Here is a 16,882-nt window from a genome sequence, read left to right on the forward strand (position 1 = left end):
CACCTAGGTTTTATTCTATTTATGGTGACCCACTGTTTTCTGTTACTAATCCAAGCTCTAATCCATTCTAACACTTTTCCTCCTATGCCATGGGTTTTGAATGAACTTTATGATTTTTTTTTCCTACCAAGGAAGACTGAATGGAGGCCCATTCCCTAATAAGAATGTAAGAACAATGTAAGCCAGTCTCAACATTTTTTTAAATTGCTGCCAATGTTAACATTAATTTGCAGTAGTTATATATGAAGCTGAAAATACTCACAATAATATGAGCTAGGCAATGACAGAGTTAAAGTTTGTAGCTGTGAGACTGGTGACTATCTTTATAATATACCAATATATTTGCCAGTCTCAATTTTCTAAAAAAATTGTGGTATTATTTTAGTTGTGCACACCTACACGATATAGCACTAGAAACTTATATATCAATTTTGTAAATTATAATACATGAATGTAGCATGCAATTTTCTTGGCAGAAATGAATAACAAAAAACCTTGCTACAAGCAAATCTACTAACAAATCACTGTCAATTAGACAATGGCTTTCATGTTGTGGACTGGGTGTTCTCCGACTCAAGGTGATGTTAATAAGTGCATCTACAAAGATAATAGGGCTTCCTTGGACTTTATGAGAGAACACGGGGTTCTGCCATCATCTGTTAATTGCCTGAGGTACAATGATATAATCAGGCCGCCAGTATCCATGACGACGACAATGACCTGGATGATCTTTAGAATCTGAGGTACCAAATTACTAAGTATATGTTAGGTTATGTAGGTTAGGTAAGGTTGGAATACTGTAGATGTTATTAGCATCCTTTCACTTCTTCGACCTTGGCATCCACTAAAACAAACATGGCATATCATTCCACCATCATGACTTCATTTGTTAGTAAATAGGTTTCAGTAACTTTTTTGTTATTGATTTCCACCAAGAAAATTACATATTACATTGATGTATTATGATTTACAAAATTAATACTTAATTTTCTATTGCTTTATCATGCACAACTATATTGCTATATCATGCACAACTAAATTTTTACCAAAATTGCTACCAACATTACTAATATTTTGTGATATTTATATATGGGGTTTAAGATACTTAATGATAAGAGATAGAAGTAAGATTTGCAGCAGTGAGACCAGACCAGACCTGACCTGACCTGACCTAACCTATCCCCGTGGGCTTGGTAAATTAACTAAATATAGAGATGTCCACTCATCTCAATTTTCTTAAATAGCTCTTGACACTGCTTTTAGTTTGCAGTACTTATATCTGAGGTTAAAAACACGCAGAATGATAAGGGCTAACTGACTATATAGGTAATTGCAGCAGCCAAGCTGGCAAACATTTTGATAAAATACCCACACATTTACGTACAAGATGCCAATTACACTACCAAACGGAAGTTGAAGTGAAGCAAATGCCAAAAGTAAACACAACACGCATGCACTAAGCTACTTTACCTCTATATGATTTCACTCACGAATTCAACAAAGGCTTGCTTGTTTAACCTGTACAAAACACAGCCACGAAAACAAGCTCTTCAAATAGATGAAAGGGTGCAACTCAAGACTTTGCTATCTATGATGTCATATGTAAGTAAACAATACCAGGAACTTGAAGAATAATGGTGGCAATGATGAATTGACAGCAGGGAAATTCTTATCCTTAGGGTCTTGATCACAGACCCTAAGGGTCGAAAATCCAAGCATCTTTAAATGTATCTAAAACTATTTAATTTTTTACAATCATAATTGATAAACATAATACAAATAATAACCCTGTCAAAATAATGAAAGTATTGAAAAAATGTCTGTCATTAAATTCTTCGGTGTGTATCTAGATGATCAACTTAACTGGAAATATCATAGTAATCATCTGATAGCAAAGCTATTGAAAACATTAGAAATCTCCCAAATAAAAATACCCTGCAGACTATTTATTGCAGTCCCTTCCTCCCGTACTTAAGCTATTGCTCAGAAGTATGGGGTAACACATATCAAAGTAATTTACAACGTATAGGCCTAATTACTTTACAAAAGAAAGCACTGTGTAAAATATGCAATGTAGGACGACTAGACCATACAAATAATTTATCAAAAAAATAAATCTACTAAAGTTCATGGACTTAATAAAGTACAAAACCCCCAGTGTTATGCACCAATTTATTAATAAGCAAATGGCTCCAAATATAATGAAGTTTTACATTACTCATGAAACCAGCTCGTCCAGGCACACAAATAACATATCTAAACCTCAATATAGAAAAAAGGACAGTGTTTATAAATTGTAGGTGTCAAGACATGGAACAAACTTAATAAAGAATTAACCAAAACAAAAAATCTATCAAAATTCAAGTTTTGTCTCAAAAATCCACTTATAAAATCATACTAATATCAATTAAACAGTCCATAAAAGCAAGTATTGCTGCAATAATTAGAACATAAATCTATTCACAACAGAAATAAGGTATTTCTTGGCGCAATGGATAAAGATTAAATAAAATCATATTCGTTTTCAGGTGTTAATGAAGCTCGTATTATCTTTTCAACTTTGTTATTGTGCATTGTACAGCATATGCATGAATTTCAAATTTTGATAAATTCTGAGCGATTTCTACCTACTGTAAGCTCCTAGGTCTTCCTTTCAACTTCATGACTACTGTGTATATTGTGTATGGAAATCGCTGTGAGTTGCTCTTCCTGCTGCTGTTTTCTTTCGTTTCGTTCCAGGTGTATGTGCTGTGGAAGAAGTGAATTCTGAACATGCCCAACAGGACACCGTCCTACCCTGCACAGTACCCCTCTGTCTGGTGACCTCACCTGAACCTACACCGTCCTACCCTGCACAGCACCCTTTTGATGACCTCACCTGAACCAACTCAACGACCGACCTAACTAACCAAATACAGACGTGCCGCAGCAGTTGCTTACACCAAGGCAACAAATAAAATATCTTGTTATCTACGTGTCACAAGTTGCTTTGGTATGCGTTTTACACTTTATGCTACATACCAAGGTATATCACTTTTACTTTACACGATTTTTCGTCATACTGAAATAAACATTGAGAAAGGGGACAGGGATGACATGATGTAAATGTGGCATGCTTTGGTTGGGGTTATACGTAGCCAACTTGATTTACGTATAAATTGCGCGGATACCACCAGGGAATGTTAATTTGTTGCTACAGTTATGTGAGTATTTGTCCTGGAGCATTAGACGTGGAATCGTGCGTCATGTATTTACCTAGTTGTATTTTGCGGGAAGGGGAGCTATGCTCGTGCTGTCCCGCCATTGTATCTCTCAGTGTCTAGTTTGCTTTTAAACTCGTGAATGTTTTTTGCGCTTACTATTTCATTATCCAGTTTGTTCCAAGTGTCTAAAACTCTATGTGGAAACTGTTTTTCTTCATTTCTCTTCTATAGCTATGTTTTCTTAATTTCCTTCCATGTCCTCTTGTGTTTCTCGTGTCCCAGTTTAGTAATTCTTCTCTATCAAGTATCTATGTGCCTTTTATGATTCTGTAGATGGTCAGTAGGTCTCCTCTCTCTCTTCTTTCCTCCAGTGTCGGTAGCTCCAGTTTAGCCAATCTCTCCTCGTATAATAGGTTTGCAAGTGCAGGTGCCAGTTTTGTAGCTGGTCTTTGGATTCTTTCTATTTTCTTTATGTTCTTTTTGGTACTGGGGGACCACAATGTCGCAGCATACTCTATTCTAGGCCTTATCAATGTAAACAGATTTTTTTTTTTTTTTATCATATCTTCGTCCAGGTAAGCAAAAGCCACTTTTATTGATCTTAGCAAGTTGTAAGTCTCCCCGACAATTTTGTTATCTGTGTATCATAGGACAAGTCGTTTGTGATAATAACTCCCAAGTCTTTTTCGGATCCTACATTCTTTACTTTTTGGTTCCAATTGTATATTTTCTTGATATTCTGTTTTTGCTTTTTCCAAACTCCATTGTGCTACACTTCTTAGTATTAAAATCCACTTCCCATTTCTGACTCCAGTTCCATACGCTGTTCAGATCTTGCAGTGCTTCACAGTCCTTATCAGTTTCTACTTTCCTTAACAGTTTGGCGTCATCAGCAAAGAAGCTCATGTAACAGTTCACGCCCTCGTCCATATCATTCATATAGATAGCAAACATTATTGGAGCCAGTACAGATCCTTGCGGTACTCCACTGATCACCTCCTTCCAATCTGAATATTTTTCTCTGAGCACTACTCTCATCTTTCTACCAGTCAGGAAGTCCTCCATCCATTTTAGTAGGTTCCCTTGTATTCCTTCTATGTGTTAGTTTTTTTTTTTTTTTTTTTTTTTTTTTAGTAGTTTTCTGTGTGGTACTTTGTCAAATGCTTTTTGCAAGTCTAGGAATGCACAATCAGCCCATCCGTTATTTCTTGCACTATGTCTATTAGTCTTGAGTAGAAGCATATCAAGTTTGTGGTGCATGATCTACCTTGTCTGAACCCGAATTGTCTTGGGTTTAATATGTTGTTATCTTCCAGGTGTTTTACCCATCTATTCTTGATGATTTTCTCACAAATTTTGGCTATAGTGCTTGTTAGTGATACTGGTCTATAGTTGGTGGGTTCTTCCTTGTTTCCTCCTTTATATATTGGTACAATGTTAGCATTTTTCCAGTCATTAGGTATCTTTCCTTCCTTGAGTGAGCTATTTATTATGATGTGTATTTTGTCCGTTAGCTCTTCTTTGCATTCTTTTAGAATCCAATTTGCAATTCCATCCGGGCCATGTGATTTTCTGACGTCCAGTTTTGATAGATGTTCTGATATTTCTTTTTGTGATAATGTAAATTCACTCATGTGGGGAGAATGTTTGTTATTATCTACGTCCCAATTTTGTATTTTCTCTCTGGTGAAGACAGATTTAAAGTGGTTGTTCATGATTTCGGCCATCTCTAATTCTTCTGTGTATTCTATATTTCCTTGGCGTAGTTTCACTAGTTCCTGTTTGGTTTTAAGTTTACCATTTACATACCGGTAGAATAGCTTGGGCTGATCTTTGCATTTATCTATAATATCCTTCTCATGGTTCCTTTTCTCCTCTCTTCTCACATTAACATACTCATTTCTATAGTTTATATAAATTTGCCATTTGCTTTGTTTTTTGTCTTTTCTCCACCTTTTCCAAGCTTTATCCCTTCTGTCTTTGTCCTTTCTGTGTATGTGTATTCACCTCGGATCTGCTGCAGCCTCCTTTCGAGACAGCCAGACACCACCCTACGGCAGTGAGCTCAGAGCTCATTATTAGCAGATCTCTGGGTAGGTCTGAGACCACTCACACTCCACACACCGGGACAGCAAGGTCACAACTCCTTGACTAACGTCCCGTACCTACTCGCTGCTAGGTGAACAGGGGCTACACGTGAAAGGAGACAAACCCAACTTGTCTCCGCCCGGCCGGGGAATCGAACCCCGATTCTCCGGCTTGTGAAGCCAGTGCTTTACCAATCCGCCACCGGGCCGTGTGTGTGTGTGTGTGTGTGTGTGTGTGTGTGTGTGTGTGTGTGTGTGTGTGTGTATCAGTGTGTATATGTATGTATGTCTATACGTGTGAACACTGTTTACCCAAATGTCTACACATATATAGATTGTAAATATTGGCTGCTCCTACTGGATACAAAAATGTATATACAATTACTATTACTATCGTTGTGACAAAATTTACTTTTCTACGAAAAAATGGAAATACTTGAATACTTATATATACTGCTAAGGGAGAGCATTTCATAAGCTGTTACTTCTGCTCTCTCCTTTTCAACAAATTAATGTTTATATGTGTGTATGTATGTATGTGCATCTTCAACATGCAAATATAATATGTAATATTTTGTTTAATAAACTATTAAACAATTTTGACAGGAACATTACATAAAAATAAAATACAAGTTTTCGGTTGACTCATACAACCATCTTCAGGTGAGTATAAATGATTATACAGATCGGTATTCAAATATGGATATAAGAAGATTCCAGGAGAGGTAGGTGGTGCTGGACGTTAGGTCAAGGAATGGTGGAGGTTTCGCATTAGCTGGACTTCAGGTAAAGGAGGGTGAGGGATTCGCATTAGCGGGCGGTAGCAGGACATCTGGTTACTGGGGGACGTTCGCTGTTACCATACAGCCTAGTTGTGTAGCTGTCAAGAAGTGAATGTGCCAATCTGTATATTGATGATTGGGGTGTATTGACAGATGTAAACTTTCTAAACACTGTAGTTTCTTATGATTGTTGTACTGTAAGTATTTTTATGTTGTTGACCAAATCTTGCCTGGTAGGAGTTTTATTGTGTGTTTGTATCATGTGATTTGCGTATGCCATCATCACAAGCATGAAGAGCGAGTCTCCTGCTCACAGAGGTAGTGGTAACTCCAATGTACGAGGCATTGGGTCAGAAGTTTGCAGCTTTCTTCTGGGCAAGTGAACTGGTATACCACATTAGCCTGTTTAAGGAGATTGCTCTTTTTAATCAAGTTGTTTCTCATCGAGACTTTTGTATTCTTTGTAGTATATGTAACTTTACGTGGAACGATTTCTTTCAAAATTCGTTCGTCTGTTTTGTGTGTTGGTGTCGTTTGATTTTTGTAATAATTTGTGTGTGTGTGTGAAATATGTGTTGTTTTGTTCGTGTTGTGTTATGGTGCGGGTTGGAAAAGCCGTTATTAATATGTATCTGTTTGACGCGCGATACTTCACTGCGGAACAGTTTTCAAGAGGAGCGAGAAGCAATTCCTATATGCGCGTCGAAGGTGTGCCCGAATGACACTACGTGTGTACCGCTGGGGGCACTCACTTGCGGCAGACCGGCATGTTCCAGTGTCAGTCTTCTTCCTATAAACAGTGGTCTTGTATGTGTTGTCTTGAGAATGGATCAGGATGTCGAGGAAAGGGATCTTGTTGTGTATGTTGAGTTCGTAGGTGAAATGTTATACAGAGGCTGCTTCCATGGCTAATTGTGTCTCTCAGTTGGGATTCACTCCTTACTTCAATGAAAATATCGTCGACACATCTACAATAGGTGAAGGATTTTACGTCAGGGTCTTATAACACTATGTTCTCTAGGTGGCACATGCACAAGTCGCCAAAAGTTCACCCTAGGGGTGAGCCCATGGCGACACCTTCCACTTGCAGGTAGAGCTGGCCTGTGGGGCTTATAAACGGAGCTTCTGTCGTGCAGGCAAGAGGCAGATTCTCCATGATGTTTTCCGGGATTTTAAGTGGAGGCAGTTCAGGGTGACGGTACACACTATTGGGGATCATTTTAATAGCGGGAAGGATTGGGACATGTGAGAATAACGATTCCACGTCGAGGAAAGCCATTATTCCTTCTGGTTGTGTACTGCGTAGAATGTCGACAAATTCATCTGTCGATTTCAGGAAGTATTTCCTAGGGGCGTATGGGGGTGACGATACTATTCAGCTGCTTAGCAAGTCCATATGTAGGAGTGGGGATCTGTGAGAAGACCGGACGGAGAGGGGAGGGGAGTTGGTCTTGTGTGTTTTAACATTCCCGTCAATATATCCAGGAGAGAATTCGCCGGTGATACGAGGGATATGCAGGTGGTCCATGACTGCGTTGCTAGCTGCAATTAATTTGTTAACTTTGATTCTAAGTTTGCCGGTGGGGTCACATGAAATCTTGAATTTAGAATTATCAGAGAGGATGTGGTCAATTTTGGACAAATGGTCCTCTTTGTTGAGAAAAAAACCGTTCATAATCTTCATGTTATTTGTCATGCATAAATCTATCAGATTTTCCCCTTCTCTGTTTTTTCACTTCTTCTCCAAAGGGTCCAGTGATGTCCTGTATACCTCTTCTGTCCTGTCCAACTCCAGCATTAAAATCACCCATGATTATAGTGACACTATCTGGGTTCATATCAATGTTATCCTCCAGCGTCTCTCAAAACTCCCTTTTTCATCATTGGTGAAAACACATGAATCTGTTTTCCTCAAAACAGCGTCGACTCAGAGTTGACTTAATGATACAGGTCTTTAAGATTCTAAAGGGAATTGACAACATCAAAAGTGACAAAATTTTCACACTGAATGAGAATAAGACGAGGAGAAACAGTGGTTTCAAACTGTCTGGAAATAGATTTGATTTGGAAATGGGTAGAAATAACTTTGCCAAACGCATAGTTAATGAATGGAATAAGCTTCCTCCAGAGGCAGTGCAATGTAGTTCAGTTCGAAGCTTTAAGAATAATTTAAATAAACACCTAAGCAAGATGCTGTAACGACAATAACTTATTTGATATTACTTGTTTATTTGTTTTGCTATCATTTGTCTGTTCTATTTTTTTTATTCTATGCTTCTCATTTATTATTAGCTATTATGTCAATCTATTATTTACTATTTACCTGTTTGTTTATTATTTAACTACACCTATGCATTTATTCAATTCACTTTTTATTTACGTTATTATAGTTTTTTCATTTTTTATCATTATGATTGTTTTTTCGCATCCGACCTAGTTATGGACCAAAAGGTCTCCTGTCGGCATTCTCCGCCTTTGCAATCCTTTGTAAAGTTCTCAAAGAAATATGCTTGATTAAGACCAGTGCTATTTCTGTATCCACTATCTCTGTGGTTTTCTCAATTTTCCGAATGGGAGGTTAAACACAATGCTTCCGTGTTCCATAGCGTTATTTGATAGAAGAACATTACACAAAAATAGAATACAAGCTTTCGGCTAACTATTACAACCATTTTCAGGTAAGTAAAAATTTGTACGTTGTCGATTCGGCAGGTAAGATTTATCTACACACGGGCCTTACTCCATTCGGAGGCCCGTGCGTGTTGGGCTGGGCTGTGATCAGCTACTCCAGCGTGTTGCAGTTATCTGGGCGGAGAGTATCCGACAAGAATATGGGCGAGCCGTTCCATGTTTTCAATAATGTTGGAAACCATGTCGGCTACGGTCTTCCAGGCTCCGGGGGCCATGGGGTTGAAATGTCTGCCCCCTCTCAGGGCGATGGTGTGAGCGCACTCTAGTAGATACTGAGGGAGAGTCACTGAGCTGGTCATCCCGCAGTGGTCGCATTCCCTGACCTGTCGCTCGTCGATTTCCCAGCAGCACCTGTACCCCAACCTGAGCCTGTGGATGATCACGGCCAGTCGTCTGTCGGCGATCCTGGTGTTGACTACTGAGTATTTCAGCGGCTTTGACCCATCGTTTTTCGCTCATATTTCCGAAATAATCATTCACATCAGCATGGTATATTAGCACAGCCTAATTCACACCCTGCCATAATTTTTGACGTTATAGTGCATTCACAACTGTATTTAATTACGGTGTTTACTCTTGATATTAAGTGTGTCGTAGCCGACACCCGTGAAGTAAATCGAACAAGGGAATTTGGGATACACGAGGTAGTTTGTGATGACGTCACGACTTCACCTGTTCGATTTACCTCACGGGTGTCGGCTACGACACACTTAATATCAAGAGTAAACGCCGTAATTAAAAACACTTGTGAATGCACTATAACGTCATAAATTATGGCAGGGTGTGAATTAGGCTGTGCTAATATGTCATACTGATGTGAATGGTTATTTCGGAAATATGAGCGAAAAACGATGGGTCAAAGCCGCTGAAATACTTAGTAGATCTTGTCTGTTAGGAGTTTTATTGTGCGCTTGTGTCATGTGTTTGCGTATGCTACCATCACGAGCATGCAGAGTGAGTCTCCTGCTCACAGAGATAGTGGTAACCCCCCCCCCTTGACCTAACGTCCAGCACCACCTAACTCTCCTAGGATTTTTTTTTTATATCCATATTTAGATACCGATCTGTATACTCATTTTTACTTACCTGAAGATGGTTGTACGAGTCAACGGAAAGGATGGATTTGATTTTTGTGTAATGTTCTTCTGCCAAGTAACACCATGGAACTCGGAAACTTTGGGTAATGCTGTGACCTGAAACACACACACACCTCCCTCGCAGCGCAGTGATACTGAAATTATTTTAGCTCTGGGTGTGATTCGAACCCGGACCCCTGAGATAGCAGTTGCGAACACTACCACTGCGCCGTCGAGCGTGTGTGTGTACGTTTTCTATGGAATATTCACCTTAGGTACGGTTAGGGTAAAATTCCAGAATTACGCACGCACGTATATTTAACATGGTATTTACGTTGTCCAGTAGTTCCAAACGTAGTATATCGTAGCCTAATCTCTCGTAATCATTCCATAGAATAAGATAAATCTTAGAAAAAAAATGAAACGTGTGTAAACGTGATGCTGGAACATCTCATGTTCGCCCTGTGCGGCATTCGTAAGCTCCTGGCCGTGGTCGGTTAAAGGTGAGGCTAAAATCTTAACTTTCCGTCAATCATATGATGTGATAATTTAAAGATTTGGAAGACAAATGTTCAAGTAACGCTACAAACTGCATATTTGTGTCATACCTGTTTTAGTCGGTTATTAGGGAGATCGCCACTAGGGAATGATGAAAAATTTACTGCATAAGAATAAATATTGAGAATGAAGACAGAAATTACTTAATATGAATATGCTTTGGTGTATGATCTACATAGTCAATGTGATCTATGCAAACATTCCGTGGATACCAATATTTTTTTTTATAAATTCATTGTTATATAATATTGAGAATTATACACACACACACACACACACACACACACACACACACACACACACACACACACACACATGTATATATATATATATATGTATATACTATATATATTATATATATATATATATATATGTATACATATATACATATATATTATATTATATATATATGTAAGAGGCCGGTAGTTGTACGAATGGAAATTAGGTTAGGAAATACATAGGTATTAGAATGCTGAGTCAACGAGTCAAGATTCGACGCCTACTGTTGTTATAAACAAAGATTTGAAGGCGCCGTTCTATCTATGTAAACACACCGACGGAGGTGACTGTTTTATAATCGCTGATGTAATCTAAACCTGTGTTAGCTGCAGACCACCTCCGTGAAGACGTACCACTTGCGCAATGACGTCATGTTTTTGCTTCTATGCTTTTGCTTATGCAGCAATAATTCTGGAAGGACTGTAACAGCCTCTCGGATTGGAGGTAAATGGGAATGTAGAGAAATACTATTGGCTTAAAAGGAAAAGACACGCCCTTAATTAAGGTGTGTCACTTGTGTTGAAAAGTAAAAAACGATTAGACGAATAAAAAAAGTGACGTCTGAACGAAGGCGGTGTGAAGTATTGGAGAGAACCGGAGGGCACTCTCTGCGTGTAGTCCGTTAGTTTAACAAGCAAGAAAATGTCACCACCCTTTTACTAACCCAAAGGTCGAGAGAACTAGGCATGGGGCCTAATGAACTTGGAAACTAGGCATAGGGCCTACTGCTTAAAAAAGGACTGGAAAACTCATAAGAAATGACGTGAGGGGAAATTACGTGACTAATAACAGTATAGAGGTAGAGGTCTGACAGTGGTGGTGACAGTGGCTACAAGGGAGGTGAAATATATATATGATTATATATATATACATATATATATATATATATATATATATATACATATATATATACATATATATATATATATATATATATACATATATATATACATATATATATATATATATATTATATGTATATAATTATATGTATACATATATATATATACATATATATATATATTATGTATATATATACATGTATATATATATATATATATTATATATACATTATATATATATATATATATATATATATATACATATCTTATATATATATATATATATATATACGTATATATATATATATATATTATATATATACATAATATATATATATATATATATATATATATATATGTATTATATATATGTGGCAAAGTAGCATATATATAATACATATATATATACATATATAAAAATATATACATACATACATATACCAAGGCTTTTTCCCCCTTCCAAGGGAGGTAGCCATATTATATATATACATATACTTTGTGGTCCAATGTGTTTTAGGTGGATGTTGCTTATGTTATCAGGGCCACAGGCAGATGAGTGCTTGAGACGATGTATTATGAGGTTTGTCTGACTGTCTATGAAGGGTATATAGTCTGAGTCTGTGGGAAAGTCTTTCTTACGTCGAATGGTGCGTCGGTCGTCAGGGTGAGAAATGAGATGGCTTGTCTGTGCAAAATGACGTATGAGTGCGTTTGCTTGTTGTCTGTTTGAGGGTAGATTATCTGTTGTTGTGATTATTGCTGCGTGAGAGCGTGTAGTGTTACTGTTGGATAGTGTAATGCTGTTGAGTGTTTTGTACAATTTGCTGGTGTTTGTTTTGTGATCAAGTGTATTGATAAAGTTTTGCCAATTTTGTGTTTTTTGTTCATGTATTTTATTGGCAATCACAGTGTTTAGTGTTTGTATTTGGTCTGCTATGTTTTGAGGGATAGGTGTGGGGGTACCGTGTTTAAGTGTGTCACGTTGTCTGATGAGGCTTTGGATTTCTGGTGTGAAGTTGGGGTTGTGTGATTTTCTGTTGCCTCTAGGGATGTATCTCTTGTCTGCATTTTGTATGATTGTATTAAAAGTGTGCACAGCATTGTTTATGTTTGTGATTGGTGTACTGTTAAGTGTTTCAAAATGTTGTTCTGTCTCTTCAGTAAAAGCTTCCCAGTTAGCTCTCTTGTAATTGGTGTAAGTGTGTCTGTGGCCGACTGGGGTACATCTTGTTTTGGTGGTGATGATGATTGGAAGGTGGTCAGAGCCAAGGGTTCCGACCACTCTCCATGATGTTGTTGGGGTTAGGCAGGGGGAGCAAAAGGTGATATCAGGAGAGGAGGGAGTGTAGAGGGCTTGGTGTGGGATATGTGTATGATTATGTGTGTTGTTCATGATAGTTAATGAGTCAAACTGAGTCTGTATATCAAGCCCTCTGTCTGTGTCAGGGTTGTCGACATACCAGGCAGACGACTTGGCGTTGAAGTCTCCACCCATGATCAGGTTGGGGATTGAGGCTAGTTGGCTAAAATGAGGCCTGAAGGTGTCTGGAACTGTGGGGGATGATTGGGGGGGAATGTACATGTTAACTATTGTCAGTGTTGATTTGTTGCCTGTGCGGATTCGAATGGATTGGATTTCTGTTGTGTTATCTGTGGTAGGGAGGAGAATTTTGGTTGTGGCACTTGTGTCCAAAAAACAGATGGAGTGGTGGATCAGGGTGATGAGTCCACCGCCATAGCCGTCATTCCGGTCTTGTCTGATGGTGGTGTAATTATGAAATGATGGTGTTTTGTGTGAGTGTCTTAGTTTTGTTTATTGTAAAATCGCAATGTGTATGTTGTGTTGTTTAAGAAAGTGTTCAAGTTCATGTTTTTTCGTGTTAATACCGTCAATGTTGTGTTGTAATATGTTGATGTTGTGTGTTTTGTATGTGTTGTATGTTGCCGTTTGGGGTTGAGGTTGGGGTGGTAGTGGGGAAGGTGTAGGATCTGGGTCAGAGGGGGGGGAAAGGAGAGATCGGGGACAAAGGAAGGGGAGTACTAATCGGGGGTAAGGGCAGAGGGAAGTTGTGAGTGGGTGAGGGTGCTGGCTGTGGTTGGGGAGGTGGGAGTGGAGTTACTGGAGGGCAGGTAGAACATGTCCAAGTGTTTGTGTATTGGTTTGTGTCAGCAAGTGTTGTACAAGTGAGGTGGGCCCAGTTTTTGCACATATTGCACTGAACTGAGCCCTTTGTCTGTCTGCTCGAAGTAATGGGTTTAGAGCATGTTGGGCATGTGTATTTTGTGGTGGGCCCTGGAGCTGCAGCGTCTACGTCGTGGGACCACCCCCCAACCCCAAGAGTTGGGGGCCAAACGGCAGCAACTACCCCTGGCTACCGGCTCTACGCAGGCGGCACCGATCCCCAAGAGGAGCTACGCCTACCTTGGGGAGTACCACAAATGAAGTTATCCTACATGGTTACTATTTATTCACTTTATAATTTCCTTTTACAAATTTGTTTATTCTATATTATAATTTTCAGTGCAAATAATATATAATGAAAAGGTACAGTGTGGGTAATAGTGTGGACCAACCGTCCTTCATTACAACTTATACATTTTAGAAATTTCTTTACAAATAAAATTGACTAGTTTATATAATCCTAGATTAAGGTTCATATTATCATCTTGTGTGGTCTTGATTAAACTGCTTTCGATTACATTTCTTTCGACTATATTGTTACAATAAGTTATTATTTTAGCTTCTTCCCAATTAATAATATAAACTTAACAACTTTAAGAAAAATGTATAAAATGTAAACATGTAGGACATTTCCGCACCCACTATAAACGCGGACGGACAGTTAGTCCATGGGTACTACCTCTCCTCTCTCACCAGGATGTCTGTCTCCACGTTCCCTTTGTTTCCCACCTATATATTCTGCACCTTTGTATTTTTCACTATGTATTACTTGCACTGATGTGAATACACGAAAGCGCTCTGCTTTAATAGTTTTTCTTCGTGGTCAACCTTGCACATATATATATACATATATATATATATATGTATATTATATATACTGTATATATATATATATATATATATATATATATATAAAATGTGGGTGGGGAAGGGCAAACGAAGATGTGTTGGGAATAGAGTTTATTGCCCTAACGTTGCGACCAACTTGGTCTTCTTCAGAGGACTACAGCATCACAATTCTTATATTCGTAGCGAGAGGGAACCCGTCAAGGTATGAGCGGAAGGGTCATGTTTTCACTTTGGCTAACGATTTAATTACACAGAACAACAAAAAATTACTGGAGATGTGTAAAGTGATTTAGACTAATTTGGGTACGCTGATTTCAAAAATCATAACCGTTTTGCTGTATCACGTCAGGATTTTCAGTGACAGAAATATTCCCATTGCCTAGAAGTCAGGATTTCAATGAAATTGACAAAAAATCATTTATTCATTTATTTCATCATGAATGCTTCAAAATTATAGAAATTACAAAAAAAAAAAAAAAACTCCACTAGAATGTAATTAAAAATAATTTAGGCATTTGGCTTTGCGTTTGTGCTGCTCTGTGTCAGTTTCACGATGCAGGAACCAGCAGAAGTCGCCCATCATGTTCGGGTTGTGCCGCCCTAGGTAACGCGTCTCCATGAGTGAAATCTCTTGGTGGAATCGCTCGCCGTGCTCGTCCGAGACAGCTCCCAAGTCGTCAGGGAAGAAGTTCAGGTGCTGGTGTAGGAAATGGATTTTCAGGGACATCCTGGAGCCAAGTTTCCTGAAGGACTCCAGCAGCTGCTGCACTATTTCTTCATAGTTGTCCGTGCGCTCGTTCCCCAAGAAGTTGTCCGTCACAGCTTTGAAGCTCCTCCACGCTGCCAGCTCTTTGGGGTTTAGAGTTGTCGGAAAAGTTTCGTCCTTCATAATCTGTCGGATTTGCGGTCCAACAAAGACACCAGCCTTGATCTTGGCCTCCGACAAGGTGTTGCCAAACTTCTCCTTGAGGTATAAAAACCCACGCCCATTCAGATTCATTGCCCGTACAAAACTTTTCATCAAGCCGAGCTTTATGTGGAGTGGTGGAAGGAAAATCTTGGCTGGGTCGACAAGGGCGACATGCTTCACGTTGTGTCGACCAGGTACATACTCCTTTCGCTCTTCCCAATCTTTCTTCGTCCAGTGATTCTTGTCGTCTCTGCTATCCCAGAGACAAAGGAAGCACATGTATTTCGTGTAGCCTGACTGCAGCCCTAACAACAGCGCCACCACTTTCAAGTCTCCGCAGATGTGCCAGTTGAAGTCATTGTACTTGATGGAATCAAGCAGCTGCCGCATAGTCTCATAGGTCTCTGTCATGCCGAACGCGTGAGCCAGTGGGACTGATGGTTTCTCGTTGCCATTGTGGAGCAAAACAGCCTTCAAGCTGTTCTTCCCCGAGTCGATGAAGAGGCGCCAGTCTGCAGGATCGTGATCACACCCAAGTTCTTCCAACAGACCGTTGATGTCACTGCAGAATGTCATCGTTTCTTCCATCTCAAAGAACTCAGCCATGTCTCTGTAACGTGCTCTGAACAAGGATATCTTGGTGTTGGGTTCAAGTAGATTCCACTGCTGCAGCCTTGATCCAAGCAGCTCTGCCTTCGACTTTGACAGCGAGAGATCTTACAAGATCATTTAAGTCTCCCTGGTTCAGAAGGTGTGGTTCTTGAGTGTCGGGTTCAAAAGGTTCATCATCACCATCCTCTTCACCACTGCTTACAGCTATGTTCTGATCAGCTGGAGGTGTTGGAACGGGGTTCTCGTCATCATGAGGCACAGGTTTACGAGCAGAGACGCAGTCAGCGTACTTGATGTGGCCTTTATTCTTCTTGTTGAAGCCGGCGATGCTTGTGCAGCAGAAATAACAATCATCATGATGATTCTGCGGCTCACGCCATATCATGGGCACCGCAAATGGCATGCTCGCGCGCTTGCCCACCAACCACTGAGTCAAGGCTGTGTGGCAGCTTGTGCAGCAGATGTGTGGTGCCCAGCTCTGTTCTTGGTCCCCCACCTTACACCCGAAGTAGTGAAAGTAGGCGGCCTTCATTTTCACTGCTGTAGATATACCTCGCCGTTGATCTTTTTTGGTATACCGACCACAGACATAACAGAAGTTGTCAGGATGATTGGTACAGGAACGCCTACTCATCTTTATCTGAAAGAAATATAACACAAGTTAACAACAATTGTACGAAATAGACATGTTAAAGACATATGCAAATTTCATTGAAATCCTGACTTCTAGGCAATGGGAATATTTCCGTCACTGAAAATCCTGACGTGATACAGCAAAACGGTTATGATTTTTGAAATCAGCGTACCCAAA

At 39.3% G+C, this 16,882-nt stretch overlaps 1 protein-coding gene across 3 annotated transcripts in view; it reads right to left on the reverse strand.

Annotated features, from left to right (window-relative positions):
- LOC143030980 (uncharacterized) overlaps positions 1 to 16,882 on the reverse strand; it is a 63,602-nt gene that overhangs the window by 33,997 nt on the left and 12,723 nt on the right. The window contains exon 1 of one of the 3 annotated variants that reach the window (XM_076194288.1): positions 2,632 to 2,993. The exons of the other annotated variants lie outside the window; for them this stretch is intronic. The gene's annotated coding sequence lies outside the window, so the exon portion shown is untranslated. Of the gene's footprint in view, positions 1 to 2,631; positions 2,994 to 16,882 lie in introns of those variants that run through there. 3 annotated transcript variants of the gene reach the window in all.

This window comes from Oratosquilla oratoria, chromosome 12 (assembly GCF_046742065.1).
Source record: "Oratosquilla oratoria isolate Oo_2021 chromosome 12, ASM4674206v1, whole genome shotgun sequence".
Classification (NCBI taxonomy): Eukaryota; Metazoa; Arthropoda; class Malacostraca; order Stomatopoda; family Squillidae; genus Oratosquilla; species Oratosquilla oratoria.